At 37.4% G+C, this 17,723-nt stretch overlaps 1 protein-coding gene across 2 annotated transcripts in view; it reads left to right on the forward strand.

Moving 5' to 3' along the window:
* Positions 1-17,723, forward strand: part of SLC25A21 (solute carrier family 25 member 21) — a 494,918-nt gene that overhangs the window by 2,266 nt on the left and 474,929 nt on the right. The window lies entirely within an intron of this gene.

The following is a 17,723-nucleotide window of genomic DNA, read 5'->3' on the forward strand; positions in this document are numbered from 1 at the left end:
ACATAACTCCTGTCTCCCTCATTCAGTACCCGCCTCAGGACTCCACAGGTCTTCTCCTTGCAGGGGTGCTTGCTGGGTGGTGGTGGGGCTCTTTGCGCCTGAAATGGGCATATTAAAATTCATATGTTAACACAGATAAACACGTTTGGTATAATCGGCTCACGTTAATTTATGGAGAGTTATGCTGTGGGGAAAAAACCTTCAGAAAACGTTTGTTAGAACGAATCGTGGAAATAGTTACTAAGTGTGGCTGGAGAAAGTCACCAACCCATGAGATTATGTTGTGTGAATGTGTGTTAAAGATATTTTAAAACAAATTATGAGTTAATTGAAAAATTAATTTTTCCTAACTCTGCATTTTATTATAAATTTATAAAGTAATTACTATAATTCACTCATCACCATAAAACATTTTTATAAATGTAGAGAGTCTGTTAATAATTTGTACTGTGGCAACTGTAGTAAATCATATTAAGAGAGTGACTAGATATTCACTGTTTAACATCAACTAGTAAAATTTATTTTCAAACTTGGGCTTTTTATAAAGGCCTATTATAAATTATGACTAGTTATCAGTATGTCATGGACTGCTTGCATCTCAGGAGTACCACAGGCAGCCAGATGTTTCAGTTACCATCTGTACACTTTCCTAAAGATATTTCATTAATGTGACAGTTAAGGCATTCATATCTTATATGTGTCTACTTTTTTAGTTGTTTCCCCAGAGGGTTGTTGAATTTTCACCAATTTACTCACCATTTGGCCAATTTCACAATGTCCAAGACTCTGCCAGCTGTTCCCAACTTAGTTGATTTAAAGTCCACAACCCTGATCAAAGAAAACTTAGCTGTCTCAACAGGACAATAAGGCTAATTGGTGAACATCCTACCCTATGACTAATGATTCAGAAACATCTATAATTGGCTTGGATGATCATACTCTATTTTGGACACAGCTAAATTCAGGGGAGAAGTGTAGCTCAAACTGTAATCCTGTTTATACTGTTTTGGATGATAAACATCTGGCACAAATATGTGTGATTCCATCATGTTCTTACAGTTGTAACTAATCTGAATGAAAATTAATACATTTCTAAGAGAGTAAACATAGTATAGTTGATTTATATATTTTGTACTATGTAATTTTGATAAATGACAATAATTTATACTTACATCATAGTGTAGAAAAAGAGTCATGTTTTCTTCTATTTGGACAATATCATTTCATAAAATTTTATATTTATTGGACTTTAATAAATGCATACTGATCATATTATATATACTAGGCCAAGGGCCAAAAAGAAATTAATATACAAGAGAGGTGGAATTTTAATAAATACAGAAAATGCATTTGAATCTCTAGGGCTGGGGTTCTGATGTCATCAAAAAGCAACACCTCTATGTCATCAAATGTCATCAAAAGCAACACCTCTATGTATGCATTATATAACCTTTTGAGGGTTAAGGTTAACAATGCATTCTGGTTTTCTTAAGGGGGAAGAAAAAAGCTGGGAAGGTTTATTGGAGAAGTACCATATCTTATGGAATTCAGGGTCCTGATGCTTTCCTGGAAGAGACTGCCATCAGGAGCTAGAGCGCTGAGGGGAACTCAGGAAGTCAACTCTTGCCATCTCTTACCCTTCCTCACTTTGTCAAGGGGTTAAGCATTTCCAAGGCAGCAGAGTGGTGGTTAATAATAGGGTCACGGGTAATACTAATAGTTGTTGGGATGGCTTGCCATACTTCCATAGATTTGCCTATTAAGGAGTAAATATGCCCAAATGGATTCAGGCAGTTAATTACTTATAAAGACAGGAAAAGCAAATCATTATGGTGTCAGTTCCCTGGGTCCCTTTTTCCACGGATGACACCAAACTGAAGGGGCCTGATGATATATAGTATGAGTGGTAGGTCACTCTGGTGTTGGGAAAGCGCCTTAACCACAGCCAGTCTTACCCACTTATGCTGAAGGCTGCAGCTTTCCCTAAGTGCAAGTGTGGTGGCAAGCCTTGTATTCAACTGACACTAGGGAGATGGACGAGAAATGGCCTTCTGACAGTCTTCGATGAGATAACAGGGAGAAACCGCTTCTCAGCTCTTCCCCACCCATCTGCTTATCTTCCCTTAGGGCAGAGGAAATCACAGGGCATTCTGCCAAGAATCAGGTCAGACCATGGCTTACCCTTCCTGTAGGGTTATTTGGACATGTGCAAGGTTGTCAGCATGCTAGGCTGTGGAACTCTTTCCCTGTGCTCTTCCGGTGCCTTCGTTAGTCTTTTTTTCTTACAATTGACTGCTCTTTCCCATTCTCCCATCTACAGGACAGAGTGTGGTTCCTAACAGCTCTTGAATTTACATGCTCTTGACTTCCATTCTGCAGAGACAGTGAGGGACCGACTTGCTTCCCCCCCCCCCCCAGTGTTTGAGTAAAAGCATGGGAAAGACTAAATATAACCTAATTTTGGACATGGACCCACCTTTGCCACCAATCTGTTGTGCTGCCCATGCGGATGAGTGGGGCAGGAGTGGGCAGGGAGACTTCAGGGGAGATTTATCTTACAGAGAAGCCAGACACATCATGAGATGGATAATAGATGTCTTTCATCACAATATACATCTGTCTTTCATTATAAGATGGTTTGTGATATTTGTATTTAAAAGACCAAAGAGATCAAATCACTGACAGTTGCTTGGACAGTATACATCTAAAGACTGGCCTTGAACTTGTAGCTGTAGGTAATATATAAAGTTATTTTTAACCAATGGCAGTTTTTGTTCTATAGTTTTATATGATACAAGCTGTGCTCAAGACAAGTCAATATGAATTGAAGTTTTACAGAGCAGGCTTCTAGTCTGTATTTTCAGCTTCAGGTAATCACTTAAGATTCACGTGAAAGAATAGAACCCAATGATGAGAGCTTCAGGAAGATCAGCAAGGCCAAACACTGCAGAAGGGGTAAGGATGTGAATGAGAAGAGGCCATTGTATTACAACCTGAGTGCTCAAAGTATGGTCTGTGGATGAGCAGCTACAGGCACATGGTAGCACCTGGAAGCTTGCCTAAAAAGTAAGATCTCAGGCATCACTCCAGACCTACCATCTCAGAATCTGCATTATAGGAAGGACTCCCAGTCACTGGTCTGCTCTTTCCAGTTTTAGAAGCACTGCATTAGAAGACCTTTGAGGAAGAGAGATTTTATAGAGGGGAACCAGATTGGCAGAGGATTACAAGTTAAAGCATTCTTGGTTTTCATTGCTGACCAGAGAGAGAAGACTGAATTCTGTACACCTTATTATATGCTCCCAATTTAGCTGTCAGTCTTATTTTTCTCCTCTCCTACACATGCTATTCAGTTTCTGCTAAATAGATCTGTTCACTGTACTTGAATGTTACCTGTACCTTTGCACTTTAAATCACAATGCCTGGGATGTCTTCCTCTTATTTTCTCTACCTATTGAAATCCTATCTATTTTCCAAGGTCTAACTTGAATATGATTTTCTGCATGAATGTTTCCCAATGTCCTCTACAGACTTATCCAGCTTAACATTCTCATTAACATGTGAATGGCACAAGTAATCAAAATAACTAACATTTATTGAGTTAATACTAACTGGTAGACTCAGTTCTAAGTTTTACATGTATCAACATGTTTAATCCTCATCACAACTCCAGGATGAAGAAACTGATGCACAGAGGGCCTAATTAATTCACCATTGGTTGCATAAGCATGCAACCATTTCTGTAGGAAATCAGGATAGGGGAGGGATGAGAAAGATATTTTTTCCATCGTCAGACATTTTTAGAATTTGGAGAAATCAATTCAAGTCTATCCCTTACTATTTCTATATTTCTTAATAGTTTACATCCCTTAAAAGAGCTATTTTATCTACAAATACAATTCTTACAGACTTTCTGCTAAATAGTGTATTTCTCTTTCTAAATAATTTCAGGTGTATGGGTGCAAAATTAGCTTTTAGCCAAGAGAAAATTCTCAATCCATCTAGGGCCTAAATGTGCAGTTGGGCGTGTTACATACTGAAAAAGGGCTCTGGCCACTGGAGCAAGTGGGAGCTGAAATCTGATTCATAATCCATGTATCTTAGAGTTATAGATGAATCCTTCTGGGGGAGTAGGGACATCTTTTTCTTTTTAAAAAAGTTTACTTATTTTTAAATTTAAATTCGATTAATATATAATATACTAGTTTCAAAGGTAGAGTTCAGTGATTGATCAGTCTTATATAGTACCCAGTGCTCATTAAGTCACATGCCCTCCTTAAGGTCTATCATCCAGTTACCCCAACCCCCAACCCCTCACCTCCAGGAACCCTCAGTTTGTTTTCCAAGATTAAGAGTCTCTTATGGTTTGTCTCCCTCTTTGATTTCATCAGTTTTATTTTTCCCCTCCCTTCCCCTATGATCCTCTGTTTTGCTTCTTATTCCACATATGAGTGAGATCATATGATAATTGTCTTTCTCTGACTGACTTATTTCACTCAGCTTAATATCCTCTAGTTCCATCCATGTCATTGCAAATGGCAAGATTTCATATTTTTTGTTGGCTGAATAGTATTCCATTGTATACACACATACCACATCTTCTTTATTCATTTATCTGACGATGGACATCTGGGCTCTTTCTATAGTTTGGCTATTGCAGACATTGCATCTATAAACATTGGGGAGCAGGTACCCCTTCTGATCACTACATTTTCATCTTTGGGATGAATACCCAGCAGTGCAGTTGCTGGGTTGCAGGGTAGCTCTGTTTCCAACTTTTTGAGGAACCTCCATCTGTTTTCCAGAGGGGTTGTACCAGCTTGCATTTCCCCCACAGTGTAAGAAGGTTCCCCTTTTTTTGCATCCTTGTCAACATCTGTTGTTTCCTGACTTGTTGATTTTAGCCATTCTGATTGGTGTGAGATGGTATCTCATTGTGGTTTTGATTTGCATTTCTCTCGATGCTGAGTAATGTTGAACATTTTTTTCATGTGTCTGTTGATCTTTTTGTAGGTCTTCTTTGGAGAAATATCTGTTCATGTCTTCTGCCCATTTCTTGATCTAATTATTTGTTCTTTGGATGTTGAGTTTGATCAGTTCTTTATAGATCTTGGATACTAGCCCTTTATCTGATAAATACCTTGTCCCATCTGCAAATACCTTCTCCCATTCTGTGGGTTGTCTTTTGGTTTTGTTGACTGTTTCCTTTGCTGTGCAAAATCTTTTTATCTTGATGATATCCCAGTATTTCATTTTTGTCTTTGTTTCCCTTATCTTTGGAGACATGTCTAGCAAGAAGTTGCTGCAGTTCTCCTCTAGGATTTTGATGGATTCCTGTCTCATTTAGGTCTTATATGCATTTTGAATCTATTTTTGTGTGTAGTGTAAGGAAGTGGTCCAGTTTCATTCTTCTTCACATGACCATCCAATTTTTCCAACACCATTTATTGAAGAGATTGTCTCTTGTCTATTGGAAATTCTTTCTTCTTTTGTCAAAGATTAGTTCACCATAGAGCTGAAGGTCCATTTCTGGGTTCTCTATTCTATTCCATTGATCTATGTGTCTGTTTTTGTGCCAGTACCATATCATCTTGATGATGACAGCTTTGTAATAGAGCTTGAAGTCTGGAATTGGTTTTGGTTTTCTTTTTCAACATTCCCCTGGCTATTTGGGGTCTTTTCTGTTTCCATACACATTTTAGGATTATTTGTTCCAGCTCTGTGAACAAAGTTGATGGTATTTTGATAAGGATTTTACTTGAATGTACAGATTGCTCTAGGTAGCAAAGACATTTTAGTAATATTTGTTCTTTGTGTTGTGATGGGCACTGGGTATTATACACAATTAATGAATCATTGAACACTACATCAAAAACTAATACATAGTATATGTTGGCTAATTTAAGAATATAATTGGAAAAAAAAACCCATGAATATTTGTTCTTCTAACCCACAAACATTTTTTTTTTCATTTCTTTGTGTCTTCCTCAATTTTTTTCATGAGTGTTCTGTAATGTTCTGAGTACAGCTCCTTTGCCTCTTTGGTTATGTTTACTCCTAGATATCTTATGGGTTTTGGCACAATTGTAAATGGGATCGATTCCTTCATTTCTTTTTCTTCTATCTCATTGTTAGTGTATAGAAATGCAACTGATTTCTGTGCATTCATTTTATATCCTTTCACTTTGCTGAATTCCTGTATGAGTTCTAGCAATTTTGGGGTAGAGTCTTTTGGGTTTTCCGCATAGTATCATGTCATCTGGGAAGAATGAGAATTTGACTTCTTCTTTGCCCCTTTTATTTATTTATTTGTTGTTGTTGTTGTCTGATTGCTGAGGCTAGGACTTCTAGTACTGTGCTGAACAGCAGTGGTGATAGTGGACATTCCTGCCATGTTCCTGACCTTAGGGAAAAAGCTCTCAGTTTTTCCTCATTGGGAATGATATTTGCTGTGGGCTTTTCCTATATGGCTTTTATGATATTGAGTTATGTTCCCTCTATGCCTACACTGGTGAGAGTTTTAATGAGGAAAGGATGCTCTACTTTGTCAAAGGCTTTTCCTGCATCTGTTGAGAGGATCAGATGGTGCTGAGACATCTTTTTCTGTTTCTCACAATGACCAAAGGGATTGGTAGCAACCTGACAGCAATACTGATAGACTGCCCCCACAAAACTCGCTAGAGTTCCAAGGTCTCATAGGCCTCAGTATTTTACGTCATTACCTGTCTGCTCACCAGTAGGGCTCCAGGAAGTTTCCCTTCTATGAACATCTCTTCCTTGGAGCCAGGAACTTAGCTTTACCTCAGATCTTCCCATTTTTCCTAATAACCAGTTTGGATTCTTCCATGTGTTTCCAAAGCTCATGGGGTTCTTATTTCCCAAGTCATGTAGAAGTCTTTAAGATTCACTCAGATGAGTATTCTCTCCAACTTCTCAATGGGCTTTTGCCTCTAACTTCAGAGTTTTCCAGAGTCTCTGGCAGGTCCTCTTGGATCCCTGAGAGACCTTCTCTCACCAGAGCCTGTCAGGGTCCCTCCTGAGGCCTTGCATAGGCCTTGTCCACACTGAATTCCCTTGCACAGTGGTGTCTCTAAGACCCTTCCTGTCCTGTCTCCCTGAATCTCATACTTATATTCCCAGAAGTCTTCTGGTGCCACTAGGAGAACTTCCTAGAGCATTTCCCCTCCTTATATCTTTTACATGATCACCGTTCATGCAGGACACCGATTTAGACACAGTTGCAGTACTTTGTGCAGTTTGTCTCATTAATCACCTTTGAGGGATCAAATGAGAAAGTGGAATGAAAAATGCTTTTTAAGGGGCACCTGGGTGGCACAGTGGGTTAAAGCCTCTGCCTTCAGCTCAGGTCATGATCCCAGGGTCCTGGGATTGAGCCCCACTTTGGGCTCTCTGCTCAGCAGGGAGCCTGCTTCCCTTCCTCTCCCTCTGCCTGTGTCTCTGCTGACTTGTGATCTCTGTCTTTCAAATAAATAAATAAAATATTAAAAAAAAAAGAAAAACCCTTTTTAAGGGGAAAGAAACCTGGGATTCATGGATAGGTTTCTGGGAAATTGACTATTGAAAGTATATGTAAAAAGCACATTATACTTGGGGCGCCTGGGTGGCTCAGTGGGTTAAGCCGCTGCCTTCGGCTCAGGTCATGATCTCAGGGTCCTGGGATCGAGTCCCGCATTGGGCTCTCTGCTCAGCAGGGAGCCTGCTTCCCTCTCTCTCTCTGCCTGTCTCTCCGACTACTTGTGATTTCTCTCTGTCAAATAAATAAATAAATAAATCTTTAAAAAAAGCACATTATACTTATGAAAGAGAGTCAAGACTTTCAACCTAAAAAGTTAACTAAAATGGTACTGGATAATTTCAAGTCTTTTTAAAACTCTTGATCTTTTGATCTTATATATCGTAATGTATCTTCATTTTTATAAGATTTCTACCTTTTTTTTTTTTTTTTTTTGCTTTAACCCATCATAGTTAAAATACAGTTAAAAGAAGTACTTTAACAGGCAGTATGTATACCAGTAGTCCTCTGGACTTTAATTTGAGCTAAGTAATAAAAGGGTCAATGCATAGGGGGGTAATCAAGGTTAAAATTTTGATCAAGGAAAAGGCTTTTTCAGAATGGGTGCAAAGGAGACACACATGTGATTTGGATAAATGGCTCCTTTGGAACTTCAGGATTTGGGAAACTGCAATTGTTTGATAATAAGTAGCAGGTTGTAGTCAAACAGGTGAGCCTTTATGACCCATCAAAGGGAGGCTGGAACCCATTATCTGGGTAATTAGGGCAGAAAAATTCCCCTTATTTCAACCACATAGGAGGAAGCAACTCTACTGGTCAAAGTAATTATAAAATAGCTTTAAGGGATGCATTTTAATTAAAATATAGTCTTGTCTCTTTAAATTTTTAATTTAAACTTGAATTAACATACTGTATTATTAGTTTCAGAGATAAAACTTAGTGATTCATCAGTTGCTTGTAACACCCAGTGCTCATTACATCATGTGCCCTCCTTAATGTCCATCACCCAGTTACCCCATCTCCTCACTCCTCTCCCCTCCAACAATCTTCAGTTTGTTTCCTGTAGTTCAGAGTCTCTTATAACTTGCCTCCTCTATTTTCATCTTATTTTTTTTTCTTCCCTTCCCCTATGTTCATCGGTTTTGTTTCTTAAATTCCACATATGAGTGAGATTGCATGGCATTTGTCTTTCTCTGGTTGTTTCACTTAGCATGATACCCCCTAGTCCCATCCATGTCATTGCAAATGGCAAGATTTCATTCTTTTTGATGGTCAAGTAATATTCCTATGTGTGTGTGTGCGCGCGCATGTGTGTGTACAGCACATCTTCTTTATTCATTCATCCATCAGTGGACATCTAGGCTCTTTCCATAGTTTGGCCATTGTGGACATTGCTGCTATAAACAATGGGGAGCAGGTGCTTCTTCAAATTACTATGTTTGTATCCTTTGGATAAATACTTAGTAGGGCAATTCCTGGGTTGTTGGATAGCTCAATCTTGTCTCTCTTAAAGAAAATCTAGTTCTTGGGGCTCCTGGGTGGCTGAGTCTGCTTTGGCTCTGCCTTTGGCTCAGGCTTCTGGGATTGAGCCCTGCATTGGGCTCCCTGCTCAGCGGGAAGCTTGCTTCTCCCTCTCCACTGTCCCTGCTTGTATTCCCTCTTCTACTGTGTCTCTGTCAAATAAATAAATAAAATATTAAAAAAAAACCAACAAAAAAAGAAATTCCAGTTCTCAAAAATGTGAATTTAAGAACAAAATATGAATTGCATAATCATATTTCAAAGGATTTCTTATTTTACTGTCCTTCAGTGAAAGACATTTTAAAAGCATAAGTATAATATGTGGCACACAATTCAGTTGACATAAAAACATGATCAACATTAACAGTACATTTTAGGAACACTTTGTTAAACCAGCATTGCCTCATCTCCTTTGTCTGTGCACTGCCTTCCCCTCTCAGTCTTGACTATAGCATTTCAGAGCACTGAGAAACTGGTGTTTTAAGTAGAGCATAGTAGATGCTCAGGAATGGATGTTGACTGTATTAATGAATAAATATCAGAAGCATAAGCCACAGAATATAGTCTCCAAGTCCTACTCTGAAGAGAGAAGAGTATGCTGAGGTTCAAGTCATCAGATAATGAATATTTGCCACAGTACTTAACTTTAACAGTATTTTCTTGTACTGTAACCATTTGGTAAATGAAGTGAAAAGATTATCCTCAGGTCTAAAATGTGTGGCACCTTATGAGTGAGAGGTCTATGATGATTTTTTAAATTTGTGTATCACCTTTTGTTCCGGGACCTCAAAGTGAAAAGAGGTACACAAATCATTTTCAAACATCTTTATGATTTAAGTAGGTGGTATCTTACAATGGCAATAAATGAAACCAGGTCAAGGAACGTCTAGGAGATTTTTTTTTTTAAAGATTTCATTTATTTATTTGACAGAGAGAGAGGTTACAAGTAGGCAGACAGAGATAGAGAGGGGAAGCAGGCTCCCTACTGAGCACAGAGCCCGAAGCGGGCCTCGATCCCAGGACCCTGAGATCATGACCTGAGCTGAAGGCAGAGGCTTAACCCACTGAGCCACCCAGGTGCCCTAGGAGATTCTTAATTGCTCTAGATTTTAACTGATTTTTCTTACCATTTTTTTTTCTTTTGGTTTTAAATTATTATGTTTGTGTCACTTATTTCCAAACTTTGATGTGATGATGTCTTACACACATTCTAAGTATTCTATTAGATCTGTATCTTTTGATCCCTTGTATCAGTTTGCAAGGGCTATCTGAACAGTGTACCACAAACTGGATGGCTTAAAAAAACAGTAATTTATTGTCTCACAGTACTGGTGGTTCGGAGTCTGAAATCAAAGTGTGGGTAGGGCTGGTTCCTTCTGGAGACAGCAAAGGAGAATTTGGCCCATGCCTGTCTCAGTTTCTGGCAGTTGCTGACCATCACTGTGTTCTTTCCCTGTCATCACATGGCTTTCTTCCCGTCTGTCTCTGTGTCTGTCCAATTTTCCCTCTTTTTATAAGGATATCATTGGATTAGGTCCCACTTCAATCTGGTATGACCTCACCTTCACTTGATTGCATCTCTAAAGATCCTATTTCTAAATAAGATCACATACCAGAGTTTAGAACTTTTTTTGGGGGGAGGGCACAGTTTAACCCAGAACAGGCATTTGATTGTATTTTTTTCTTTATATTGTGGTTCTTAAGTTTGTGTTCCATATCTCAAGCTATTGTCCTATGTTTCCCTGCCTTTCATTGTCAACTGTGAAAAATTGTTCACTCAGTTTCCAACTTACCGTAATTGGCATATCTGTCTTTACCTTTCTGCTCAAACTGTTAACTACTGGTTTTCATTCTTAATTTTGCCTAATCTTTGTAAAATTTCACATTCCCTCACCATTGTTTCTCTTTAAAGTTGTCTCTACTGTTGATTGTTACTCTCCTCTTCATATCCAATCACTTCTTTACCATTTCTTTTGCGGGTTCTGCTTCTTTACCTTTCCTCAAAAATTGGCCTTCTGCAGGGTTCTAAGTTCTCTGCTGCACACACTCTTACCTCCTGGAGCAAGCCCATCTACTCTCTGGCTTCAATATTATCAATTAGCATGTAACTCCTGAATCTGTATTACCAACTTCTCTGTGTCCTACAGATTCAGATTTCTAACTTATACAGTAGAAATAACATGGGAAAAAGAGTTTGCTGATTTTTAGTGATTTTCAAAGGTAATGTTTCGGAGGTAAAATTTGAAACTAGTATCAGACCATCAAATACCACTTTTTCTTTGTTGTCTCATCTTTATTTTGAGTTGCCTTTCTCATTCATTCTTTTTGTGAACTTAGCAAGTTACAAGTGACTCTCTCTGGGTGTTTGTTTGGGTTTAGATGGATCCTCCTTAATTATCTAGTCAATACTTAAGATCAGACAAATAGGAAGCATTAAGATAAATCTTAAGTACTCACATTAATTGAATGATTACTATGTATAAAGCATCTTCCTTTGCTTACCTTATGACAATAATTTATAATTTCTTGAGGATGAGGGAAGTGAAGTTCAGAGAAATTAAGGAACTTGCTCAAGGCCAGTAACAGAACATGAACTCAAACTCTGTCTTCTTTGCTTTCAGAATTTTTACTCCTCCCCACTATCCTACCCCACCTCCTACTGTGCAAAGAAATCAGGCTAGCAGCCCCATGCAAGGTATTGTCTTCACAAGACCTCTTTTCCTTCAGGCTGGTTTAAATATTGCAGCTGCTCTGGAAACTCGCACATTGATGAACCAGCAAGGTCTGCCTTTGGTGTAACCAGCCATTTCTTATTTTTGCCAGACCTCTAAATGCCAGCCGTAGTACAAGTATAAAATTCTCCATATCACCCATCAGGGGACTCTGTCAGCATTGACAGGGCTACCTCTTTCCTGTCGTTCCATACAGGCGATTGATTAGGAGTGAGTTGAGCCCCAAACCTTGGGTAATTGTTAAATAAGCCTTATACATAGGTAAGATACCGGAATGACTCACTGGAGTGAGAACAACCCCAGAGTAGACTGGGTGAGCCTGGCGTGAAAAAAGGGAATTTGGGGTGCCTGGGTGGCTCAGTGGGTTAAGCATTTGTGTTCAGCTCAGGTCATGATCTCAGGGTCCTGGAATTGAGCCCCCACATCGGGCTCTCTGCTCAGTGGGGAGCCTGCTTACCCCTCCTCTGCCTACTTGTGATCTCTCTCTCTGTGTCAAAAATAAATAAAATCTTTTAAAAAAAAGATGGAATTTAAGTTGCATGAAATAGGTTTGTTTTGAGCTTTTTTATTTGTTTTGAGCTTTTTCATTTGCACAAATTTGGTAGCTTTAGGTGAGACCCAGGGTGAATTTAGTTGAATGTTTAATCTAGACATTCTAGAATGTAAAATCTAGAATGAGCTATTATGGGGGGAAATATAACTTTGGAGAAATAATAATTTATGTTTCAGTAGAATTGAATGACACCTAAAATAGAATTAAGCTCAAAAGTTTTACATTGTGAAAAGGAGAGAGAGTTAGAGAGAGAGAGAGAAGAAATGCCAATGAGCTAATATTTCTTGAAAAATTATCAATATTTATGGATCATCAAATGTGCCAAAATTAGATTAATACAGTTATAGGAAGTATTATTTTTGTTCTTGTTAATATGGCTGCTGTTGTTATTACTATCTGGAGAATGATTGTAGAGGTAAGTTAAAATACTTTGGAATAAATTATAGGTACCTCTCCAGAGATTCAATAAGGAGCAAAGTTATTTTGGAGCTTCCTTCTTGGGCAATGCATTTGGTTGGCTACGACATCACGGAGGACAGTCACATTTGAATAGAAGAACACCATTCTGTCTGTGTGCAGACCTATAGATGGCACTGTCTTCCTATAATTTTGATGATTTGCTTTAAAAAAAACCCCACGCTTTCTGCAGACAGAATTAGATGTAGAAGTGTCTTAGCTTCGAATTAGAGCCTACCATTATAAAACATTTGGAACAGGTGCCTGGCATAGATCAGAAAGAATTATACATTTGAAAAATGTAGATGACTGGACTTTGGAATTAGTTTTTCTATTTAATTATGATTATCAACTATGTATGGAAAAATAAGTTTATATAAGTAAGAGAGGTGGGAGCAACTATTTTTGTTGCTATAATATTTATTTTCTCTGTGGTGGGTGGTCTTATTTTTGAATTTAGAGTTTTGGATCAAACAAAAATTGTTGATAAGTTTAACATAAATGTCATTCATTCCTTTTAGGTCTTGGAGATTACCTTGTGGAAATAAAACTCCTTGATTCCATACCTTTTTTCTCTAAATTGTCAGGGTTGGACTGCGTATACACTAATAGTAAATTATACACTTCTGTGAGCAAGATCTAGAGTGCCAAATGCATAGTTCTTTTTATTTATCTATCTGGGGCAGCCACTCAGAATGCCATTTCTTATTTTAATATGAGTTTTAACATAAGAAAGTGAGGGAAGTGTATAAAGAATGTATTTTCTTAAGCTCCAAACAGGATTTTTTTTTTTTTTTAGGTTGATACATACTGTGTGTGGAATTAATGGAAATACCCCAAGTCCTTGCTATTGTAAATGAACTTCTAACCACAAGATGGCAGCGTAACTTGCCCATGTTTTTAAAAATATTTTTTAGAAAAATGGTTAGTAGATTAAACACATTATTTCTTTCTCTGTTAACGAGAAATGTATACAGCTATGAAACCTTAAGAAAATTATAAAGAAAATGAGTACTGAGAATACTTAATACAGGAAGTACTATAGACCCCTTAGTGATTTATTTTGATTAGCAGGGGCTTTTTTAGTTAAGCTTAAAAAACATTTATTTCATATTCTTTTAAGATGGAAGTAGGAATGTGATCATATCAAAATTGGAAAGCATTTCAGCCACTTTCTTTTACAGAGCATTATAATCTCATGTTTGTCTGATCGAGAGTCAAGGAAGGATAAGACTTTCTGTTTCCTTCATGTTTTTGTAAAGATCTGCATTGGCCTGTACCTTCTATTCTTTGGAGCGCACAAATGCTAGAGGTTAGAAGGTCAACAGAGAAGCTAAAACGGGAAAGAAAAGAATAATAGAGACACTGGCATATAAATTATATGGAAAGAAGACAGGGATGATGATGTTTATGTGACCTTTGCTAGATTTATGTAATTGTATACTTTAAAAGTGTATCATCTGTCCATTCAATAGGGGTCTTTAAATAGGCATTACCTACTTTTGTTTGTACTTACAATGTTTTCGTTGATATGCTTACATATTAGGTGGTATTATGTTTTACTCTACATGGATGCTTTTCACAATTTAGTTTTCTTTTGTGTAATTAATTTAAAAGATTACACTGGATTTAATTCTTGTTTTTTAAGTCTTGCAAAGAGTGAGCCCCTTTTAGGTAGAGACCAAGTCTTATTTATTTTATGTCTCCAGGGCTTGCACAGTGCTTAGAATATATCTACTCATTAAGTCTATTTTTATTCAAATTGCATTTGCCACAGAGTGATACAATTCTTTTGAGACATATTTTGCTTATGTGCCTCTCTCTGATCAGCCTAAATGTGGCAGAGACAGGGAAAACATCTTTTATTTTAGAAGCCAAGTGCTTTGAACTCATTTGTAACATCTTATTTTGGTGATAGTGGAGGGAGTGTTCCTTGTAGGAGTGATAGTTTCTCAGAGCTCCACTGAAAATAAAACTTTCATTTTCTGACTTAAGGTATACAGAAATGCTAAACAGTATGATTTTCTTCCTATAATAGAATATTTGATATATAATCAATATAAGATGCACAGTTTCTTCTTGTAAGCAGCTATACACAGAAATGTTTTATAAATTCAAAAAGGCGGTCTCTTACTCTTCTTTATTCATGTAAGTTAGAAATAGATGGTAAGTTTTTTTTGCGGGTAAGTTAAGATTTAAGAAAGATGACTTACCCTTACCATGTATAGGAAAAACATACAAGACAAATATAGAAGAAGTGCAGTTACCATGTATGGGAAAAAATATCATTTCATATAATGCCTAAATGTATAGGTCATGTTCCAAAAATCTGTAATTTTAGGTTAGTTGTTTGCAATCAGAGTGCATTTCCCCCAGAACAGTATTCTGTAATTTGTGGGTGAGCCACAAAAATCTGTTTTTAACCCCTAATAAGTGTGAAATACCACTAATAGCCCTGAATGCTGGGATATTTAGGACTCTTATGCCCAAATATAGGGTCCTGTGCCCTTCTGAGTTTAGCTTCCCTGCAGGTTTCAAGGGCTGTAAGTAGTGGGGGAATAAGAATGAGACGCTCATATATGGAGACAGCTTAGTAGCTTCTCCTTGGCAGTGAGCCAAGAGGGGGCAGTGCCAGCAGGACCAGCAGTGCCATTTGAATGGGGCCACACATTCACAGAAGACCTCCTAACTTAAACTTTTGACATTTCTTTCAAATAAAGCTAGACATAAAGTCAGTGCCTTTCTCATTGCAATTGTGTGTGTTAAAGCATGAGTAAGTGATATGTAAGCATTTAAAATAAGCTACATTTTAATAACTGTCCGTTGGCATTTCTTTACTTTTTAATATATCAAGTCTCATGTCTGTTTCAACTTCTGAGAGACTCTCATCCTGAGGGAAGAGTGTAATGGATTCTAGAGTTCTTACTCCAGTTGTTCCTGGTACATAGTTGTTTAATAACTAGATAGATGATTGGATGGATGGATGTTGAATAGTCAGACAGTGGAAGAGGAGCACAGAGGAAGTGTGTAATAAAGGAAGCATCAAGGTTGGAGTAGATGGGGGTCACAGCGGTTATTGGTATATATAGGTTTTTAGCAAATTAAAACTTTCTACAGTGGAAACTATCTGTATTTTTTGTTATGATTTGTGCAGTTTATATAAATTTAGGTATTCTTCCATTTGAACATACATGAGGGCGGTAACACTTTTAATGTATGTTTTATTAACATTGCAGAACTGAGAAAATAGCCATATACTAATACCAATACATTTTTTAAGAAAAATTAGATCTATCATTGTTATGAGTCAATAAAATATAAACACTATTTAAATGTAAGAATGCATATTAATTGTTAACTAAAGCAGAGGTATAATAGGGACAGATATTAAAACATGCTGTTGTTTCTATCAGTTGGTGACAAGCTCCTTGAGGATAAGAATCCTAGCCTGTTTGGTACCTGGCTATATCCGTTAGTGCCTAAAACAGAAAATGGCACAGGTTAGGTACTGAATAAACATTTGTTGAATGAGTAGATGACTGATTGAATGTGAAGTTTGTTTTAGTTCCCAATTTTGAATGTTAATTAATTTTAAAAATTCTAAACCTTTCAGCAAGATACTAGAGCACATATTGCTCTCTAAATTATTTGAAGGAGTTGGTGCAATTTCCTCCTCATACCAATACATGTCATTTGTAGTGTTCACCTGTCACCAAATTCAAACATGACCCCAGGAACCGTACACTGTCTCAGATACATTATTCAATTTTATTCCTAATAGTGGCAAAGGAAGAAAAGGGAAATCCAAAGAGTCCTAATTTTCCTGCCCTGATTGCCCTGAGAAGGAGTCAATCTTGGAGGGACTGTAATCCTTACGTAGTCTAAAAACCATTGATTGTGCAAACCTGGGTCTTGACTGTGCGTGGATGTAGACCCGTTTCTCCCTAATACCTGCATTTTCAGGAATGGTTATGAGAAGCATATATAGACTATTTGATTGTTGAGTTGCTTACTGCTTGGGGGTAGGTTTATTTTCCCAAGCTCAAAGTCCATTGTGCTGGTTGTAGTTTTTTCCAGTCATTTATCATATATATACACATACATATATTTCATGAAATATGTATGTATATGAATATGATTTCATATGAAAACATTGATCTAACCTAATGTTTGTTCTCAGATCTTTGTTTTGGAATTAAATAGTTACATAGATGGCAAAGTACTTTTGAGTGCACTGTGGGAGCTAAGCAATGAAATACTCACAATTGAGATCCCTCAAGAAGACAATGGAACTTCTCATGGAAAGGCATCCATGCTTTGATAGTGAACTTTGCCTTATCAAGCAAGTAGAGATAGTATAGGGAGGTGGCATCCTGTAGGGATTCTGATGCTTTACTGACTGGCATTAGATCCCAGCTTTGATATTCACTAATGCGTTACTTTGGGCAGGCAGCTTAACATTTCTGTGGTTTATCCATAGGTTACATTGCAATCTACTTCATGAGGTCATTAGAAGGATCAGATGGGTTAATGCATGTAAAGGCTTACCATTGTGGCTAGCACTTAATAAGCACTCAGTAAATGTTAGTTACTAACAGAGAGGGAAAATGTGAAAGTATTTGGGCATATCATTAACATGATCTTATTTTTTACCAGAAATTTTTATTTTTTATTCCCAAAATGAAATCATTAGGTTTCATTTTCAGTATTCCATAGTGGACCTATTGGAATGATTCCCAGTTCATGTCCCAGTGGTCACCCTATCAAATAACTTGGGTCTCTCCATTCCCCCAAAGCCTACTTAAAAAAAAAAAAAGTAGGGCTTTTATATTTTTTGAGATATTTTATTGAATTTATCATTCATAATAACTTTGGCTAGCTGAAAATCATAAAGTATCACCTGGGGCAAATATATCAAATCTTATTA

This window comes from Mustela nivalis (genome assembly GCF_964662115.1).
Source record: "Mustela nivalis genome assembly, chromosome: 6".
Lineage (NCBI taxonomy): Eukaryota > Metazoa > Chordata > Mammalia > Carnivora > Mustelidae > Mustela > Mustela nivalis.